This window comes from Mustela nivalis, assembly GCF_964662115.1.
Source record: "Mustela nivalis genome assembly, chromosome: 6".
Classification (NCBI taxonomy): domain Eukaryota; kingdom Metazoa; phylum Chordata; class Mammalia; order Carnivora; family Mustelidae; genus Mustela; species Mustela nivalis.
In genome coordinates, this window is record NC_139025.1 from 104,965,267 (window position 1) to 104,985,213 (window position 19,947).

Genomic DNA, 19,947 nt, shown 5'->3' on the forward strand with positions numbered 1-19,947 from the left:
TTTTTGTAAATGTCCCATTTGTTTGCGGTATTACAGATATGGTAGATTCTTTCATCACTTTACTCTCTTTGACCTGGGCTGGGGTGTATGAGTCTCCTTAGTTACAACTTTGGAACTTCAAATCCTGTGAACACTTCCATTAACTCATAGATTTGCCTTCCTAACATCATGGTCATTACGTTGCAACTATCAAAATCCATTTGCTTTAATAAAAACAATACTGTTTTTGCAACATACACAAAAACAAGTTAAACTACAGTTGAATATTACTCTTCCGACTATGTATACCGACACTATTAAATACTACTCCAAAGGGTCAGACTTAAATTTCAGGAAAAAGGTGCCTTAATATTTTTCAGAAAAGAACGTGGAATATTCACATCAGTGTTCCATACTATATCAGTTGGAAAAATTCTGGTAAACCTTATTTCCTTTACTCCATAAAAGCAGGGAACTGAAAAAGATTTTTTAAATTGGCTCTTCCTATATGCACACTGTACTTTAACTTTTTAAGTTTATTTTAAACAAAGGCCATTTTCTATATTAAAAAGATTATTCTTTTCTGGGAGAAAGATACTGTTATCACAAAATGGGAATTTTTAACCTTAAAGAACATTTCCTTCAACTTGAAAAATATTTTTGTCAATGTAAGAGTTAAAATGAAATGTCAAAAGAATTATACATCAAAATGTCACCAGCATCCCGTGACCTAAAATGTGGATATTTGAATATATATGTCATGTATAGTAATTTCCAAGTTATTATAGACAAGCCTCAACCCACACTAAAAGATACCTTATATAAATGTTCCTTTATATGCCAGACTTTGGAACTTGAACAATGGTCCTCAAATAGTGTTAAAGGAAAAGAATGAAATCCTAGGCTACCCCCATTCCTAATGATTTATTAAAATATCAAATCACTAGGAATACAGTATAATATCACTTAATCACTGATAAAATAATGTAGCCCCCCCTGAAAAAAGTCATGCTTAGGGTTCTAGCTTAGGATGACAGACACCCATCCTGCTATTCAATAAAGAGACAGAGACTCCCCTTCGCCTGCCCCCCTCAGCCTCAAGCTGCCAATGAGGGGCTGCTGAAAACAGTTACAGGATCAGTTTTCTTGGGAGGTTGGGCACATTTCCGATAAAATGAATTAATGTGAAAGCACTAGCCTGAAAATAGTAGTAAAGACCAGGAGAAGGGCAACATTGCCTCGTGATTGGAATCTTTCCTCTGCTCCTTTGCCCTTTGTCGAATCTTGGTTTTCAATGCCTGCTCTGAAGCCAGAGCTTTCTCTTTGAACAGACTGCTGCACTATACTTGGATCAGATGCTTTCCGGGCCTATACTAGCTCTTTGAACCGTAATTCTCTTCCCATGAGTCCACTTCTACCAGCTTGTTTTTGTGAGCCCTTGAGTGCCAGATTTGTGAGAATCAGATTGCATCCAATTCCTGATGCCCTTGATTCTTGGATCTATCCAAATGAGAGCAGCTAGTCCATAGTTTAGTCAAGGCACTGAAATATTTTTGTCTTGTTCAACTTTGAATGAAAATTTCTTAACTACAGACCACATCAAAACTGGGAGCGAAGCAGGGATTTCTAGATTCTCCTAATACCAGTGTCCAGTACAGAAGAGCGGTTATATTATTTGACAATGTGCTAGCCTAGTAGCTAGTAATAGAAAATCTGACTGCAGTTGCTTTCACAAATAGGGGTTTGTTTTCCTCAGATAAGCAGTCCAGGGGTAGGCATCTGTTGCTGTTGGTTCAGCTGCTCAGCTCTGCCACTGGGATTCCAGGCTTTTCATCCTCCACTTTCCAGAGAATATTAGAATTTTGTCCTCATATTTAACCATGTTCACAAATGGCCACCCCAAAGACCAGGTGTCACAAGGCAACATCGTTGTTTCAACACCCTCAGCTCCCTCCTGATATTTTGCCATAATCTCTAGCCCATCTCTCTAGTCCCACTCTGCCACTACCCCCAAATCCATTTTCAATGTAATGGCCAAGGTGATCTTTTTGAAAATAAAAATAGATTGTAATTTGTTTCCCTTACTTAAAACACTCCTATGTTCCTCAGTGATTTAGAGGAAACTCCAAACTTTTGCCCTTGGCCTGCAAGGTTCTAGGGATCCCGCCACTGCCCCCTTGCACCCCATCTGCTGCCATTCAACTGCTCCATCATCATACTTGACCACACTGTGTTCCTGGTGTGCTTCAGAAGTACACTGCTTAGTCTAACCTTAGGCCCTTCACGCTTGCTATGTGCTTTGCATGGAATGTTTTGCTGCTACTTTTTATCTGTGTCTCAGCTCAAAGGCCACATATTCAACGAAACCTTCCCTGACCATCTACAATAAATAGCCATATCCTCTGCCCCCCAGTTCCCCCCTTCCCAGGCAGTCTCTTTTTCTTTTGTACCTTGGTTACTCAGCAGCTCCCGCTCCGGACTGCATATGTGAATCACCTGGCAAACTTCTTAAAAATACAATATTCAGCCCTTATTCCATAGATTCAAATTTAATTGGTCTGGGATGGGCCCCAAGCTCTGGTATTATCTTAAAGCTCCCCACATGATTCTATTGTGCAGCTAATATTGAGAACTACTGGAATACATGGGTAAAGGTAGGAAACCATGAACAATAATTTTGGATAATCCTATAACACTCACTTCTTTTTTCTTGATATGATTTAACTTGATAAGGAGTCATTAAGATGATATTCATTCTCAGCATATATTCCCTGCAGCATCTAGTGGGTATTTGTGTTAAATCAAAACTTATAGTAAAGAATTTCTTTCTTAGAAGAAAAAGATCCAAATGAGAAAAAAGTGTTTGCTCTGTGTCTGTGTGTTTGTGTGTGTTCCCAGAGAGAACATAGTTTCTCAGTTTTGCACCCCCTCTTCTTACTGCGTGGGAGTTGTCAGTTTTAGGGAGAGGGACGGTGGAGGCAGGGACCTCAGGGGGCGCTCAGCAAGCCTGGAGCTGGCCCGATTGGTCTGTGAGAGGGAAGGCATGGGTCAGAGGCTGACAGATGGTCTTTCTGCCACATGGACTGCAGGCAGATGGCTCTGACAGTTTGGACAAGGCCACAACTTTGGGTCGCTAAGGCAGAGCTCTGAAAAGATGCTTGAAGAAGCTTCTGATGACATCCCTCCCTCTTGCCCTGAGCAGACATTGAGCTTATAAGCACAGGAGGCGGGGAGGAGGAGGAGAAGCAGGAGGACCAGGAGAATGAGGAAGAGAGAGAGACTGCAACCCTTCCGCTCACTGGCTACCACCATGTTGCAGAAAGCCCTGGGGGCAAGCTGAGCCCACAGGCGGGGAGACAGAAAGTGTAGTGGTTAAGTGCATAGGGCTGTCCCCATGCACAGCTGCCCTGGGTTCCAGCTCTGCTGCTCACTGTATGCGTAACCTTCAGAGGTTATCCCAACATGTTTTAATTCTAGTTTCTGCTTAATAATTGAGTCTAACTCAAAGCATTGTTTTGTGGAGCATTGTTTTCAGGATAGGGCATGGTCCACACTAAATACTCCTGGCAAGTAGTCTCTGCCTTGGGTGCCCCAAGGCTTAAAAGAAAATAAATGCGGGGCACCTGGGTGGCTCAGTGGGTTAAAGCCTCTGCCTTTAGCCCAGGTCATGATCCCAGGGTCCTGGGATCGAGCCCTGGATCGGGCTCTCTGCTCAGTGCAGAGCCTGCTTCTCTCTCTCTCTCTCTCTGCCTGCCTCTCTGACTACTTGTGTTCTCTGTCAAATAAATAAATAAAATCTTTAGAAAAAAAAATAAACACAAACTGTGGTCTTAGTGTTAACACATCTGACCTTTTTTTTTCCTTCTGCTGTTTAGCACCAGCCTTCTCTTTTCCTACTATATATTTTTTAATTTACCAATCAGATCCATGTTTACTGAGAATAGAGAGGTGAAGTGTACCGAGAAGGGAGCTCCATGAGGAGGGGGAAGCCAATCTCATTTCTACCTCTTTTTAGCAGGAAGCCCAGGCACCTTCCTTAATCCTCTGCAACAACTGTTTCCATCCTGCAGGATCTCCTTGCTTCCGGTCTTCTCTGTCAAGGCCCCGGTGAAGGTTTTTATGAGTCTCCCACTTTGGTCTGTAGACATTTGGGAATGGCCCCTGCAGTAAGCACGTCTGTCCTGTTTTCCCCATGCACCAGATTTTGCAAAGCCTCCTGGCACAGAACTACAGTAGACGTTTAATTAACATAAAACACTCTATAACACCATTAAGACAGCTAGATTGGGAAGCTGGCAATTCCCCAACCCCATGCAGCCAAGTTCCCAGACACAGGTATGTCCTTCAGCTTGCTCACAGTGGTTGAAGTTGAGGGCGTCTTTCCCTTCCAGATCTTTCACCTCTGAAGCTCCCCCACCAACATTTTCTGTTGTACCCATTTGGGGTAGAAGTGAGAGTCACTGCTGCACTCCCTTCTCCCACCTGTGTTTTGGGACTCCCAATCTCCTTTGTGGTCATGGGGTCACCGTAGTGACATGCTGAATAACTTCAAACAGCTGGGAACATCAGAGTCCCATCATCTTCTCTTGCTTATGCCAATTTGCCTTCTTCAAAGCTTACTCCCAAGTCCCCACTCTCCGGCTTTGACCCATAATGTCACCAGAGCCTGATGCCCCCTTGGAGGCTTTCATCTCTCACCTAACTTTATGCCACACCTTATTCTCCAATTATTAGGGTCATCCTCATTTTAACTCCTGTTACATTGGGGGGGGGATTTGTCCAGTTGCTCCACAATATGTGATTGAGCACTTGCTTTGTGTCCAGCAACTAAAAGCATAGTGCCGAATAAGGTGTGTCCCTTGTCACTGAAAGATATGTGTGGACTGATGGGTAGGCCCACACATACATCTTACTTTAATGCAATGTAAGAACAAAATGCTCCAGAAGAAGAAACCAAGAACTGACTATTGCACTAGGTAGGAGTGGCGTAGAGAATCAGACAATGACAAAGGATTTGTTTTAGCCAAGTTTCCATGATGGCCACCCCAAGCCTTCTGCTGTGCTCCATGTATAGGTCTCAGGTTTTACAAACACATCCAGTGAAATGACCAGGGGTGTCAAAAAAGCCTGTCAGAAGACGTCCCTGTGTGTCCTGGCATACATCTGAGATTTCAGCATTTGAGATTTTTTTTTTTTAATTGACATCATTGAGGAAGCCAACACTTCTTTAGGAGGGAGCACATCAAGCCTAGAAGATGTTGTCATTTTGAATTAATTGGGCCTACTTTTCTTATTTTGTTCCTCTCTGGTTGTCCTTTACTCCTAGGAGAGAATGACAACATGTGAGGTTCCCTTAGGGTTAGGCCTTCACTTGGGCAAATTTCCTCTTCTCCTTAATGTAGCCCAGAAAATTGTATGATTTTTCTAAAAGTTACTTTATCAGGAATCCAGTGACTGGGATGGGAGAGGGAGTGGTGGGTAAGGGAGGAAACAGCAGATGGAAGCACAAAGCCCAAACCAGAAATAGTAGCATTTACAAAGACAGTCTGATGTGGTAGGGCAGTGGTGGTTTTGAGTGTTAGGAGGCCTGGATTCAGGTCTGAGTGTGACTACTTAGTGGCCTACAGCTGTCTCTAAGCTTTAACTTCCTCCTCTGTACTGTCTACCTTTCAGGTTTATTTTGCACGTCAAATTCTACACTGTTATGTGAGTGGACACAGTGTGGTTGGATAGGCACCACTGATTTCGCACGGATCCTATTCAAGGTGTGGTCCACAAACCAACAGCATCAGCTGGGTGCTTGTGAGAAATGTAGGCCTTTGGGCCCCGCCCCCAACCTAATGACTTAGAATCTGTATTTTAACAAGATCCCAAGTGGTTCATTTTTCAAACAATAGAATTTGAAAAGTCCTGGTCTAGATGCTAGTTCTCAAATGTGGTTGCACATTAGAATCACTTAGGGAACTTTAAAAATGCTGAAGGTCGAAGTGTCTTTCTCAGAGATCTTCATGTAATTGGTATGGGGGTCAGCCTGGCCCTAGAGGTTTCTAAAAGCTCCCCAAGGTGATTTTAACATGAAACAGTTTTTGAGGACCACTGTTCTCAACCAAGTCTTCTCAAACCGTCTCTGGGAAATGATCATTTTGCTTGTAAATTTCCAGTCCAACTGGTTGTAAAATTAGAAAGCATTACCAGCTATGGATATAGCAGCAAAGTCAAATTGGTATAAAGGTGAATAATGATCACTCTCAATTTGTTCCTCCACTTGTCACAAACTTCTAACAAAGAGTTCGCAGACCAACAACAGTCTTTGGGCCACACTTGAACTGAGTTGTACTGCAGTCCAGGCCACCCTTCACCCCAACTAGAAAACCAATCCGACCCTATCTCATCCCCACTGGCTCCCTTCTTCTAGGTCAGAAGTTAAGTAGGTTCTATTTTACTGAACACACACTTACATAGCACCTATCCGATAGCAGGTAATATTCTAAATGTTTTCCAAGTGTTTACTAATACCAGTATTCAATTAACTTATCATTACCCCTTTCTTCTTTATGGAAGCAGAAATGGAGACACCAAACAGTTAAATTACTTGTCCAAAGTCACAGAGTTGGTATGTGGCAGAGGCAGGATTCTGAATCAGGATCATCTGGCTCTTAATCACTAGGCTGCCTTACCCACAGGTGCTTGTGGGAGAAAAAGACTAGTCTCTCACATATGCTACATCTTTTTTTAAAAGATTTATTTATTTATTCTTTTATTTGAGGGAGAGGAAGAAAGAATCTTAAGCAGACTCTGAGCTGAGCATGGAGCTGGACACAGGGCTCGATCCCACAACCCTGAGATCATGACTGAGCCAAAGCCAGGAGTCATTTATTCAACTGACTGTGCCACCCAGGTGTCCCTGCTACATCTCTTTTACCCCTAAATGTCTCAGTCCAATCCCTCCATCTCTATCCCTTTAGTCCTCTTCTCATCTGCCTCTATCCCACCAGGCTCTCCTGCACCATTGCAAGAATCTCATCTCTCCCTTCTAATCATCCCCTGAAACTTGATCAGTGTGATCTTTTCAAGTAGCAAAGCCAAGGAGCTTCTAAATCCTTTAATGGTTCTTAATCCTTAACAGAATAGCAGCCACTCTCGACTACCTTTGTTGTCCCTTCTCTTCCCCTCCAGCCATCCAGAACCAACACCTGCCATGGACTTTGCCTCAGCCACTCTTGTGCCCGATCCTCTGTGCGTGCAGCTTCCTGCTGAAGGAGGTCCTCTGTTGAAAGCGAAGCTTTAGCTCAAGTTCCATCTCCCTCACAGAGTCTTTCTTGAACGCCTCTACCGAAATCACATCCACTGACTTCTCATTCCTGCTTCAGCTTCTCCTAGAGCATTTGCGATACTGTATCCGGGTCCTAGTTTCTGTGTTAGATTCCCTCTTGACTCAGAGCTCCTTGAAGCAGTGACTATGTTTTAATCAGCTTTGTGTTCTTAAAACTACCACAAACCCAGGATCATAGCAATTACTCACTATTTATTTGGAATGAATGAGTGAGCGAATGAATGCAAATAGACCATTAGATCACTTTAGAGACACAGTAGATGCCTCCTTGTTCCTTTCTTCCCTTCTCACCCTTGCACACCCTGCCACCCACTGCCTTTGAACGGGATATCTGTGTGTCCTCTTTTGGCTTTGCCAAAGCTGTTCAGACTGTCAGGGTAGGGAACGTGCCCCTTCCTCCTAAGAGTGTCAGCTGTTGGGCAGCTGGCACCAACAGTGGTCTAGCTTCTTCTTATCACTCCCTTGCTCTGTGTGCCCTGGAGAGAATATTAAATGTGTACACAGAGTACATGCTAAAATATTCATGAATATATTCAGAAGGTTTTTGCTTAAGCCCCCTTTGTCTGAAAATAGAGCAGAAGAGACAAATAGGCAAACGTGACACACAAAAGCTTAGGGAGAAATATTTAAGCAATTAGTTGCAATTGACCACTTTGCATTAGGCTATCTAAAAAAGACCAGTCTTAAAACATACCTGGCCATCAAAGGGGAGCTATCCCTCCATTATTGGAAGAATATGCTTTTTTAATGAATGTCTTCTTTCTATCCTCATGACCCTGTGGTCTGTCACAATATTGTTCTGCCTTTCTTCCTGACTTTTTAACATCTGCCCCATTTCTTGAGGCAGGCCGTAAGTGAACATGGAGAATTGGGTCAATCTGGATGACTTTGCTTCAGCCTGCCTGGAGTTATGCATGGGTGGACCATGGAGAGACCTTGGGGCAGGCACCCGGGTGGTGATCGTGGCTGGTGACTACAGCTTAGGCAGTCTTAGGCAGAGGCAAGAATGGGAAGCCTCACTGGAATGTGGGGTAGGGGATTCTCTGTCCTTATGGACCTCACACTTGTGTCCTCCATCTGACTGGCTTACACAGAGAGACCCAGTTCCTTCACCTAAACCTTGTCAATCAGCCTTGCCCGTTGGCATGTCCCACACTCTGATCTATAATGCTAATCCCTTTTACCATTTATTTCCTTCCATTTCTCCTTCCTTTCTTCTTCCCATCCTTCTTTCCCTTCCTTCCTTCTTTCATTTTTTCCTACCTTCTGCTGGTCCTCTTTTCCTCCCTCTGAAAGATCATCTTCCTATTACTCCCAAACTTGGAACAGCAGATATTTAGTAAAGGACTATTTTAACCTTTAGTACATGGTTTGGAAGTCTAGCTTCAGTGAGGAGTCTCAAAGCCCACCGTCCACTAAGATACAGCTTCTTTTCGGTGCTAATGTGGTGACACTTGTATAAAAAGATGTCCATGCTAACATAAGATTCAGGCTTTGGGAAACACCCTGGTGTCAGACTTAGACTGAGTGAGTGGTCAGCATGTGAGAGAAAGGCCAAACTCTGGGAGTGGGGAAGTAAGTGGTTTTTTTTTTTTTTTTCTAGAAAGCATGAACTTTTTCTCCATGTCTCATCCTGAAAGGATAGTGCCAGGGTGGGAAATGAGAACTTGAGAGACAGGACTTAGGCTGAAGTAAAAGAAGACCACAAATGTCCCCTTTGCCTAGCACAGGGGTTGGCTCCACCCTTAGGCCTAAGGCCATTTCTGCACTGGGGGGCTGATTCTCCTCTGGCCTGTGGAGACAAGCAATAGACCCCATGAGAAGTTTCAATGGCTGTGATACTGCTCTGTGTTCAGTATATCTAGTTTCCTTATCTTTTGTTCAATTTTCCCTTGAGCCACTATTTGTCTCTGGTGTGTGGGGAGCTAGGGAGAGACCAGCATCCACGCCTGTGGGAAAGGAGTATAGAATGGGTCCTCTCCCTAAGGCCAGGGATGGGAGGTGGAAGCAGCTCCATCATGCCCAGGCAGGCCCTGGTCTCAGCAGGGCCATGGGAAGCCAGTTGGTGGGTATAAGGTGTCATACCAGGGGGTCCAGATAAAGAATTTAAGTGCTTACATCCTGAGCAATGAGAGGTGGGGGCCTGGACAGACTCTTCAGTACAGCTGAGGGCCTTTGAGGGTGCTGACTACCAGCCCAGTGTCATCAGGGGCTGTGCCTCCATCATTTGTGGCCAATGTCGATTGGAACTTGGGTAACAATAGCTCCAGCTTAAAGGAAGACAGAACCTGGTCCACTGAATGAAGCCAGGGTCTTTTGGTTAGGCAAGGCAGGTTTGGATTTCCAGGCCCACTACCTGAACTTAAACCCCAATATTTTAATAATGATTTCTACAATTTACAAAGTGCCATTGAGAGCCAGTACATTACCAGTGACAATAGGGATTAGTAAGTGAGTCTGCTTGGAACTCACAAAAACAAAAGCAAAGCAAAAGAACCACAGTGCCTTGTGTGTATGGTTAGATGATATAGATGTTCTTGAATGTTAGGTTCTTTCTCTTATATCCAGGTGTTTTATCAGCATTTTCATTTGGCTGTGGGAGCTTGCACGGCTACTGGTACCTTGGCACTTTCATTCCCATTCTGTTCTTGTACCTTGCGTGAATAAGACTCTCAGGGTAGGAGGTGAGAGAGAGTGGGGAAGAATAATTATTGGGAAAGGATATAATTGTTCTTGGGTCTCTAGTAAAATCACATCATAGTGGGCAAAACTTCACTGTAATTCTTAATGATTCTGAAAAAGATATTTATCCAAGTAAGGATGAAGACCACTGTGGAAACTTGATCTAGACCTGAGATTTAGGGTTCCAACTTCCCTTTCAGAACAGAGACTGCAAGCCTTCTCCATATATTCAATTATTTATCATTCTTCCCTTCGCCTATGAAGTTCCAGGTCATATGCTGCCCCATACCATGTTCTGACACTGAAGCCATTTTATTCAAAGAAATTGTGTTGCAGGACCAAATGTGATGGCCAGTCCTAATGGTTTTGTTAGATGCTGAGCTTAATCAAGGTTTTGTTCCACTCAAATCCTTTGAAGGAAAGAGTGCAGTAAACTATATATGAATAAAATGGGGTGTTTGGCGTTCAAGGGGAAAAAGATAATTGGGAATTATTGGCCTTGCACATTGATTACCATACTGATGTCAAGTCCTCTGATTATGGTAGAGGGGAAAGCATGGATTCTATAGTGGGGACGACTCAAATTTGAATCCCAGCTCTGCCCCGATCAGTGATGTGACCCTGGGTCACTTCCTCTTCTTTCTGGATATCTGCATCTTAACTCATAAAGAACAAAACAGAGAATGACTCCATCTATCATGCCTGAGATACGATCTGGAAAAGGATTTTATAAACCAGAACACAAGGAGGCATTTTAGAACACAGAGATTGTTCATTGAGGGTTGGGCTTGCCCTGTGAACTGACGTGTGGAGAAGGGGCACATGAGGAGGGACCCCAGAACTGTGATATCTGCAGGGTCCTCAGATGATTCCTGTCAGTGTTTTCAACTGGCTTCTAAGCTCTAGGTTTTGCTAAGTCATTTAGAAGTTACATGCCTGCCAGGGAGGTGCCAGAGGAACGTAACTTGCTACACTGCTCTTGTGAGTGTGAACTACACTTCTCAGGTACGACAGGGCTGGCAGGACTATTATAATATTTGGTGTGATGCTGCCTTCTATTATCACCACCTTATCCTCTCCTCTTTTCCCAAGCTGTGAGAATGGGAGAGGTGCTATATGGTTCATATGACTGGGCTGTATTTGAAGGCTTGGAGAAAAGATATATACATGCATTGTACCTCAATAAATTGCTCTTCATGCCCTCAGAATCCTTTATACAGAACTTGGTGGTAGTGGGACCACCTGCAATTTACCACCAGAAACTGGAATATGTATTTGTTTGGGATTTTATTTTCTCACTTCAAGGTGAGTACTGTGTCTTTTGTCTTCAGTAGCTATTCAATACGTGTTGAGTAAGTTATTTCTTAGTTGAACTTAGCCAGTTCACAACTCAGACAGCTATTCAGATGCTTAAGAATTGAACCAACCATTATAGAAAATCTCCAGGAGGTATTAGCAATGATGAGTATGGTGGTGAATATCAACAGAAGGCCTAAAACCAGTGGTTCTTGTCCCTATCAGCACATTTGAATCTTCTGGGGAATGTTTAGGCTTCATTCCCAGAGTTTCTGGTTTAATTGGTCTAGAAAGGACTCTACACCTTGACATCTCCAGTGACCCACTGATACTGAGGCTTGATTTTACTTCCAGTAGAGGATTTCAGCTTTGACTCTATGTTACCATCACCTGGGAAACTTTAAAAAGGACTAATTGTCAGGGTTTGACTCTCAGGGATTCTGATTTGATTGGGCTCTTATGGCCTGGGCATCAGGACTTCCTAAAGCTCTGTACATAGTTCATGGAGCCAAGGTTGAGAAACAATGACTTAAAGGGAGAAGCAGCTCTGTCTTTTTCTGACAAAATTACAACTTGCATTTAAAATAGCCAAATTTAAATAAGAAAATATAGAGGGCTACCACGACATTGTTCCTTATTCACTGTTCACTGAAGTACATTTACAGAAAACATTTTAAAAAGTCAAATACCTCAACCTTTTTTGCATAAATCCTAGCTGCGAATATAACCTGAGACTTGAATAAATTGCCTCTTTCTTAAATGTTGGTTCAGACTCCAGCTGAGATGACTCATGATGTTTAGGCCAGTTTGTTGTCAAAAGTTTCTGGGAATTTATTCTCAACCTCCTGCCCTCTTTCTCTCACCTCAGCCATAAAGAGACTACTGCCCTCTCACCATATGGATTTATTGTGCTATTCTAATGCACCATTTAACTTGATTTTCTGTCTGAGCAATAGTTAGGAAAATCACCTACCCCTCTGACTTCCCAGTGTTCCCACACTCTGCACAGTCCGAAGAGACATTTGCCAACCATATACATCATGGTGTCACCTTTCAAGTTCAACCCCAAATCCTGTCTGGATTTCATTTGGGACGCATTGACTATATAGATCAATATAGGAGAGAATTAATATATTTGCTGTGTTAAGTGTTCCAATCTATGAAAACCATATGCTTCTTTATTTAGATACTTACTTTTCAGTGTTATTCAATAAAGTTTATAATCTTTTCTGAATGATTTTGAACATTTTTCATGATGTACATCCTTAAGTTGTTGAGGCATTAATTGTATCTTTTAAAATTTTATTTGTTGTTAGTATATGATTTTGGTATATTGATTTTTTTTAATCTGGCAAACTTACTATACTCTCTTATGAATTCAGATAAATTATCTGTGGATTTTTTTGGATTTTCCAAATGCAGAATCACATAATCTGCAACAACAACAAAAAAGTTTTATTTCTTCTTCACCAATAACTGTGCTGTTATTTCTTCTCTTATTTTTCTTCTCTTATTCTGTTAGCTAAGATCTCTGATGTTCAATGAAAATGTTAAATGAAAGAGGTCATGCAGACATCTTTATACCTACCCCACACCTTAAAGGGAAAATGTTCACGTGTTATATATGGTATGTTCTGTAGATTTCTTTTTAAGATTTTATTTATTTGAGAGAGAGAGAGTGCACACACAAATTGGGGGAGGGCACAGGCAGAGGAAGAAGCCAACTCCTCACTGAGCAGGGAGCCCAAAGCAAGGCTCAGTCCCTGGACCCTGAGATCATGACCTGAGCTGAAGGCAGATGCTTTACTGACTGAGCCAGCAAGTGCTCCTGTACTGTAGATTTCTGTTTAATTTGTACACATCTTTTATCAGTTAAAAGAAATTCCTTTCTTTTTCTGATGTGATAAGCTACATTATATTCTTAATTTTTCATCTTTCCCGGCGTCCATGCTTTTTGTCATGTGACACTGCAGTTCTTCCACTTGAAATGGCATCTGTTTTCCCACCCCCAATGATAAGTGGGCTTGACAATGAGCATGACCAACAGAATGGTGATTAAAATGACTGTGCTGGTTCTATGCCTAAGCCTTAAGTGCTATTCTATATTTCCACTCACACTTTTGTTGCTTCTGTTATGATTGCAAGAAAACTACATCCCTGATAGCCCATACTAACCTCCAAATATGGACAGACTTGAACCTAACCTAAAATTCGAATCCAAGCCCAGAGAAATACAGGGTAGATCAGCCAACCAGCAACTGACCTGGCATTGTATTACATTGCATTATTGTGTCATTAGCTCACCCTTGCATCTAATCTGCTAATAACCTTCTTAATCATGAATGAATTTTAAATTATATCAAATGTTGTCACCTCTTCTATTGAGATGAGCATTTTCTTCCTTTAATCTGTTAATATGATGATTACATTAATTTAATTTTTTTTTTTTTAGATTTTATTTGTTTATTTGACAGAGAGAGAGAGAGTAAAAGTAGGCAGAGAGGCAGGCAGAGAGAGGGGGAAGCAGGCTCCCTGCTGAACAGAGAGCCCAATGTGGGACTCGATCCCAGGACTCTGAAATCATGACCTGAGCCAAAGGCAGCGGCTTAACCCACTGAGCCACCCAGGTGCCCTAATTTGTTTTCTTGATGTAAGTCAGTCTTGCCTTTGTAGAATAAATCCTGCTTAGTCAATGATGTATTCTTGTTTTTATAGATTGCTTTATTTGGTTGGTTAATTTTGTTTAGGACTTTTGCCTCGATGTTTTTGAATGAGATTCCATGCCATTTTCTTTTTTTGAATTGTCTTGTCAAGCTGGGTAGCAAGGTTGTTGTAGTCTTATACAATGAAAAATGGGGATCACTCCCTCTTTTTCTGTTCTTTGGAAGAGACCATGTAAAACTGATACTTATTTTTTCTTGAATGTTTTTAGAACTTGCCAATGAAGAAACTAGACATAAGATTTTCTTTTTGTGAAAATTTTTTTACTACTAGTTTACTTTTATTTGTGGCTCTGGAAATAGTCATATTTATGCTTATTCTCAAATCAGTGTTAATATTATGTTTTTTCTGGGAATTGGCCTATTTTATGAAAATTATTAATAATATCTACTATTATTTACTGTCTAAGTGATTATTTTGTACTCCATTTCATTCTAGATAATGGTAATTTGTGCCTTCTCTCTCTCTTTCAGCAAAATATTGATGAATCTCACCAGTTTTAAAGTTTTTAAAATGACCATCTTTTTAAAGAATTAATTTTGGCTTTGTTGATATTCTCATTGTTCTTTCTAAGTTTTATTAATTTCTAATCATCTTCTTGTTTCTCTCCTTCTACTATAGCTTCATAATTTCAATACTTTTAAATCAGCTGAGAATTGTTTTGTGGCTCAAAATAGAGTAAGCTCTTAATATTCTACCTATCTTTAAGGAATGCAGGTTATGCAGTAGTTGGGTGTTGTTTTCTCTATTTGTCAATTAGATCAAGTCTGTCCATCATGTCATTTGAAACTCCTGTATCTTTACCAGTAATTTTGTTTTTGCTTTTACCATCAGTTACTTTTACAGGGATGGTGAATTTTTCCCCTTCTCCTGGTAGTTTTGTCAATTTTTGCCTTACATAGGCACTTACAAATTTCACATTGTTCTATCTTCCTGGTCAATGGAATCTTTTATCATTATGAAAATTCCCTCTTTATCTTCAGCATGTTTTTTCTTTTGACTTTAGGTTCATTTGGTCAGATGTTAATATAGTCAGAGCAGCTGTCTTACAGTTAGAATTTGCTTAGTCTATCATTTTCTATCCTTTTGCTTTTAACCATTCATTAGTTATGCGGTATAGATGGATGTATATGTTGTTAGCTTTTTAAAACCCATTCAGACATGTTTGTCTTTTATTTGGAACATTTATCCACTTGTATTTCTTGCAGTTGCCAATGTATAGGTATATTTACCCTCATATTTTGTACTTTGCTTGACTATTCCATTAGTTATCTTATTCAAGTTTTCTCTACTACTATTTTGGAATCTATATTCTATGTATCTGTTTTAATGGCCACCTGGGATATTAAAGTGTATTTATGTAATCTCTTGGAAGCTAAAATTAATACCTGTATCTTTCCCCAAGACAAGAAAAGAAACTTAGAAAAGTTAAGCTTCATTCCTACCCACTCCCCAACTTCTATGCTATTGTTCTAGTGTATTCTAATTCAACAGTTTTAAAAAGCCCTTAGGAAATATAGTAGTTATATAGTGCTAGGCATTATAACAAGTATATCCTGGAATCTTGGTGATTGCACCATGAAAGTTTATTTCATACTCAAGTTCCAGTCCAGTGGGGACTGCTTCTGATGGGGCATCCTTCTGCGGAGTTATTCAGGGATCTGGGTTCCTTCCATTCTGTGGCTCCATGCTCCTTTTAGTTTTTGGACCACTCTCCATTAAGCCACCAAATGGGGTTAGAGACTTTGGGAGAAGATACAGTGATTTCCTTACCACTTTATTCCAGAAATTACCCATATCACTTTTGCTCAAACACAAATGGCCAGAATGTAGCCACGTGCCTGTACCTTATTGCCCTTAACTCAGGTTCCTCCCGATGAAATGGGGAGAACAATGGTACCTCCCTGAGAGCATTTTGTGAGCCTGCAGATCAGCATAATGGGTGAGTATCTAGTTAGGTGCTCACTGTGTGGCAGGTACTGAGTTAAGTGCATCATCTTGTGTAATCTTCACCATGATTTGCAGTGGATGAGCTAATTCATCCCCACCTTCAGAGGAAACAATCCAGGCTTCAGGTGGGGGACTCTCCTGTCTGGAAAGTGGCCTGTAGCTACTTCTCTCCCATGCCAGTCTCCTTACAGCAGGAGAACCCTTCAAGGCTGAGTACTCCTGGGAGGCTCTTCTGACTCCCCCCAGGACTTACGTATTTTCTCCCTTTTTCACATCTCAGCCATACCATTTGTATTTGCATGAGCCATCTTTCATGGTTTTCTATTGCTTCCATGTGAATTAATGTTTTCCCAATTAAGTGATAACTTCCTTGATGGAATGTACCATGTCTTACACTTAATTTATTACCTCCAAAACTGAAAGCACAGAAACACTACACACAGCAGAGTCTTAATGCCTATTGTCAATAATGCCTAAGACTCTTTTTATTTTAATCCTTTACAATTCTTAACACAGTACTGCGCACATAAATGTTACCAGATAAATTGTGTTGATTGACAGATAAGTCTTTCTTTATGGGCAGGATTGTAAATGTGGTGGCAAATAGAATGCACTAGAAGCCACTAACTAATTATATGATTTTGGATTTTAATTCCCTGGGCTTCACCTTTCTAATCTGTAAAATCAGATATCTGAACTCCATATTATAAGCTTAACTCTAAAATTCCATAATTCTGTGGAGTTTGCGGATGACAGAGTTACTAAGTTTGTACATGATTAATTAATTGAATACTCACAACAAACCTATGTGGCAAATAATTATTATCCCTTCTTTATCAATAGAGAAACTAGGGCCCAGAGAAGCTGGATAACTCAACTGAGGTCACACAGTCACTAAGTGGAAGAATTGAGATTCATGCTTGAATCCCCTAGAAAGAAAGCGCACGTTCTCCCAATTTCACCACTCGGCCTCTTGAAAAACCTCTGCCTTAGTAGTAATGGAAGATTTTTATCAAATTTCCTTTAACTGCTTTTCCTCCAAATGGACTGTCTCAAGCTTAACTATGTCAGAGAAAATCCTAAGGCTATTAGATCAGTAATCAGTCTCTGGAAGCCCCTCCTTACAAGGTGCATGTTTGGCTCACTTTAATTTGTCATTCGTTAGGCCTGGAGGAATGGAAGGAGAGACATCTTTGACTTTGCAGGAGCCAGAAGAGCAAAGTTATTACCCGAACTCAACATAAGCACTTGGGTTTCATTTGGGTTTGAGATTTTGGCAAAGGTTCAGAGCTTTCCATTTCCTGTGAAGCCATTGCCCATTCCTGTCAGGAGATCAGTAAATTTTGAAAGAGATTCCAAAGCTGACAGATGAGTCACAGACGTCCGGACTCCATACGGCCTTGCTTGCACAAATGAAATGACCAGATAAGGCTTTTTTGTGTAGCACGGACATTTGCCATCAAACACGATATACGACTGGGTTTTTAATGCCAGTGGGATTAGAGGACAGAAAATTGGAAAAGGGACACTTAAAGGAGTGCCCAGAGAATCTCCTAATCTCAGGACATTGGTCTGAATGTATCTTGAGATACTGTCAAGGGCCATAGAATCATCAAGGTGTGTCAGGGACAGCACAGAGTAGTGGGTAAGGCTGTGCAGTCTGGAATAGGCTGGCCTGGGGTTGACTGCTAACTTTGCCATATATTCCTGAACTTGGCAAGTTCCTTAACCTCTCGGAGCCTCAGCTTTCTCATCTACGAAACAGGGGTGCTATCAGTGGAAAGGGCTATTATGCAAATAAAAAGAAAAAATGTAGATGAAGAAATTAGCACAGCACAGCCCCATAATCTATAAGTTGTTTTTTTTTTAGCATTAAAATATCAGGTGTGCAAAGCATTTGAAACCGTGTGGTTCACTTATCCTTTTGGAGAACCGAGGAGACCCAGGCCCAGATGGATGAAATAAGCAGCCACTTCACTTAACCAGTGATGCAGACGTCAGGGGAAAACCTATGTTTCTTTACATAGGGGATCTGGGTTCCTTCCCTATTTCCCTATTTCTTAACTGAGCCAGCTGGAGAAAACTTCCAGCTTCTCTTTTTGACCAGTTCATCTGGTCCAGGATGATGGTGAGAAAATCAGGACAGCCCTGAGTGTCTGTGAGTATTCAGAGGTCTCGAGCAGGCTGGGCCAGGTCAGACTCTTAGCTTATTAGACTCTATGGGACTTTAGCTTACGACTTCATACTGTTCATTTGTCATTGTTTGATCCATGTAGAAAGCTAGCCTGTGAAAAGTCTCAGAGGGCACTTTGGGAGAGAGGACGTCTCTTTCTGGTCAGGTGCTGGCCTCTAGCTGTCTGGCTAGGACCTTCAGATCCCTGACATTTTCAACCTGGGACAGAGCTGAAAGGCAGGTTGCATTTATAATGGGAGAAATTGGCTTCCATTGTCAAAACTTCACAGAAAACTGGAGGCTCTCTTAAGGTTTCCTCAAAACAGCAGAGAAAATGCCATTGGAATCCAAATTCTGGAGTAATAATAATGAAATTTCACATGTTGGATTTGTTTTTCAGACTTTCTTCTTATAGTCTGGGGTATCAGCTGAGTAGATGTTCATGGCTGGAAGTACTAGCTCTTTGCCATCAAGTTTGATTGCAAAGAAGGGTCCCATTGATGGCCGTAAAGTAATTCTGTTGTCTCATGAAAGGCCTCTCATGCCAGGACCCCTTTCATCTTAAACTCAGTGTCCAGGATGCCAAATAACTATGAGAACAGAACTAGACAGTTTATAAAATTCCATCAGTCAAAACATTTTCCCCATGAAATAGAAGAAATGCAGTGATGATCTACATTGCAACTTTTATTTTACATTAGATTTATATGTCTTTATTGGTTTTTATATCCCTATGTATATATGTTTGTACCAAAATTTTCACTTCAAATTAATGCATTATTTATTCAGTAAATATGTATTGAAGACTTACTATATGCCAGACACTCTTCTATTCATTTTGTTGCTAACTTTGTTTTATAGATAATCGTGACCCTAAAATTTCTTCCACATGATTAATTGACAGAAATTGAGAGAGAATATTAAACTCATTTTAAACAAATTTGGTAGAAGTCAAGTCTCTGCTGAAAGCTAATATTTCCATTTATCAAGATATGTTCCTTCAAGAGATAAGTGTGGAGGCCAAGAAAAACAAGGCTGTACCCACCTCAAGTCTAGCCCTGACATAAGTGCAGACATCTTGATGTTCCAAATTATCACAAAATATTTCTTGGGTTCTGACCTACTCAAGTTAGCATTTTTAAAGTCCCTCTCTGCTTTAATGATTGATTTAAACTCCTGGACTGGAAAAAGGTTTTTTTGTCAGATAGCAAAAAAACTTATTTGAGCTTCATTTTCTTTTTGTTACACTAATCATGTTTTGCTATTTTCGCTGTCATAATTTTCACAGATAATCCTTTCCACTTGGGAAGATCACCTCAGCATTCTCCCCTGGACTCAGCTGCCTCTGTCTTTCATAACTCCCCTACACATTCCCCAACTGACCAGTGTCGACCCAAGTAGGTAGGAACAACTCTACGTCCCTATTCAGCAGGAAGAAGTTACAGAAGATGAGACCTTCCACCTTCAACAACCTTAAAGATTTAAGGATCGAAATTGTTCAGGGGGAAATGTGGAGGCCGAGAAAATTAAGGCCATCCCACCTCAAGTTTAGCTGATGTGGGAAACAGAGGCAGAAGAAACTCATTAAAATTCCTTACCTACTGACAAGCCCTTGAAAGAGACAGAGTGGCTCTCCCCTGGAGACTTAACTGCTCTCACCTTGAGGTTTTGCTAAGGACAATCCTAGCATGACTGCCCCCACCCCCCACCCCAACAGGTCCAACCAGGATCCTGTAAGTCTACTTTAACAATTCCTTTAGGAAACTTTATCTCTAAACCTCCAAGATATTGTCGAGAATCATTCCCAAACATA

General features: G+C 41.2%; 1 long non-coding RNA gene across 2 annotated transcripts in view; it reads left to right on the top strand.

Annotated features, from left to right (window-relative positions):
• LOC309866483 overlaps nucleotides 1-19,581 on the top strand; it is a 128,721-nt gene extending 109,140 nt beyond the window's left edge. The window contains exon 3 of one of the 2 annotated variants that reach the window (XR_014312713.1): nucleotides 19,423-19,581. This is a non-coding gene — a long non-coding RNA (uncharacterized lncRNA). Of the gene's footprint in view, nucleotides 1-7,155; nucleotides 7,460-19,422 lie in introns of those variants that run through there. The other variant, XR_014312714.1, reaches the window with a different exon arrangement.
• Nucleotides 19,582-19,947: the final 366 nt, after the last annotated feature.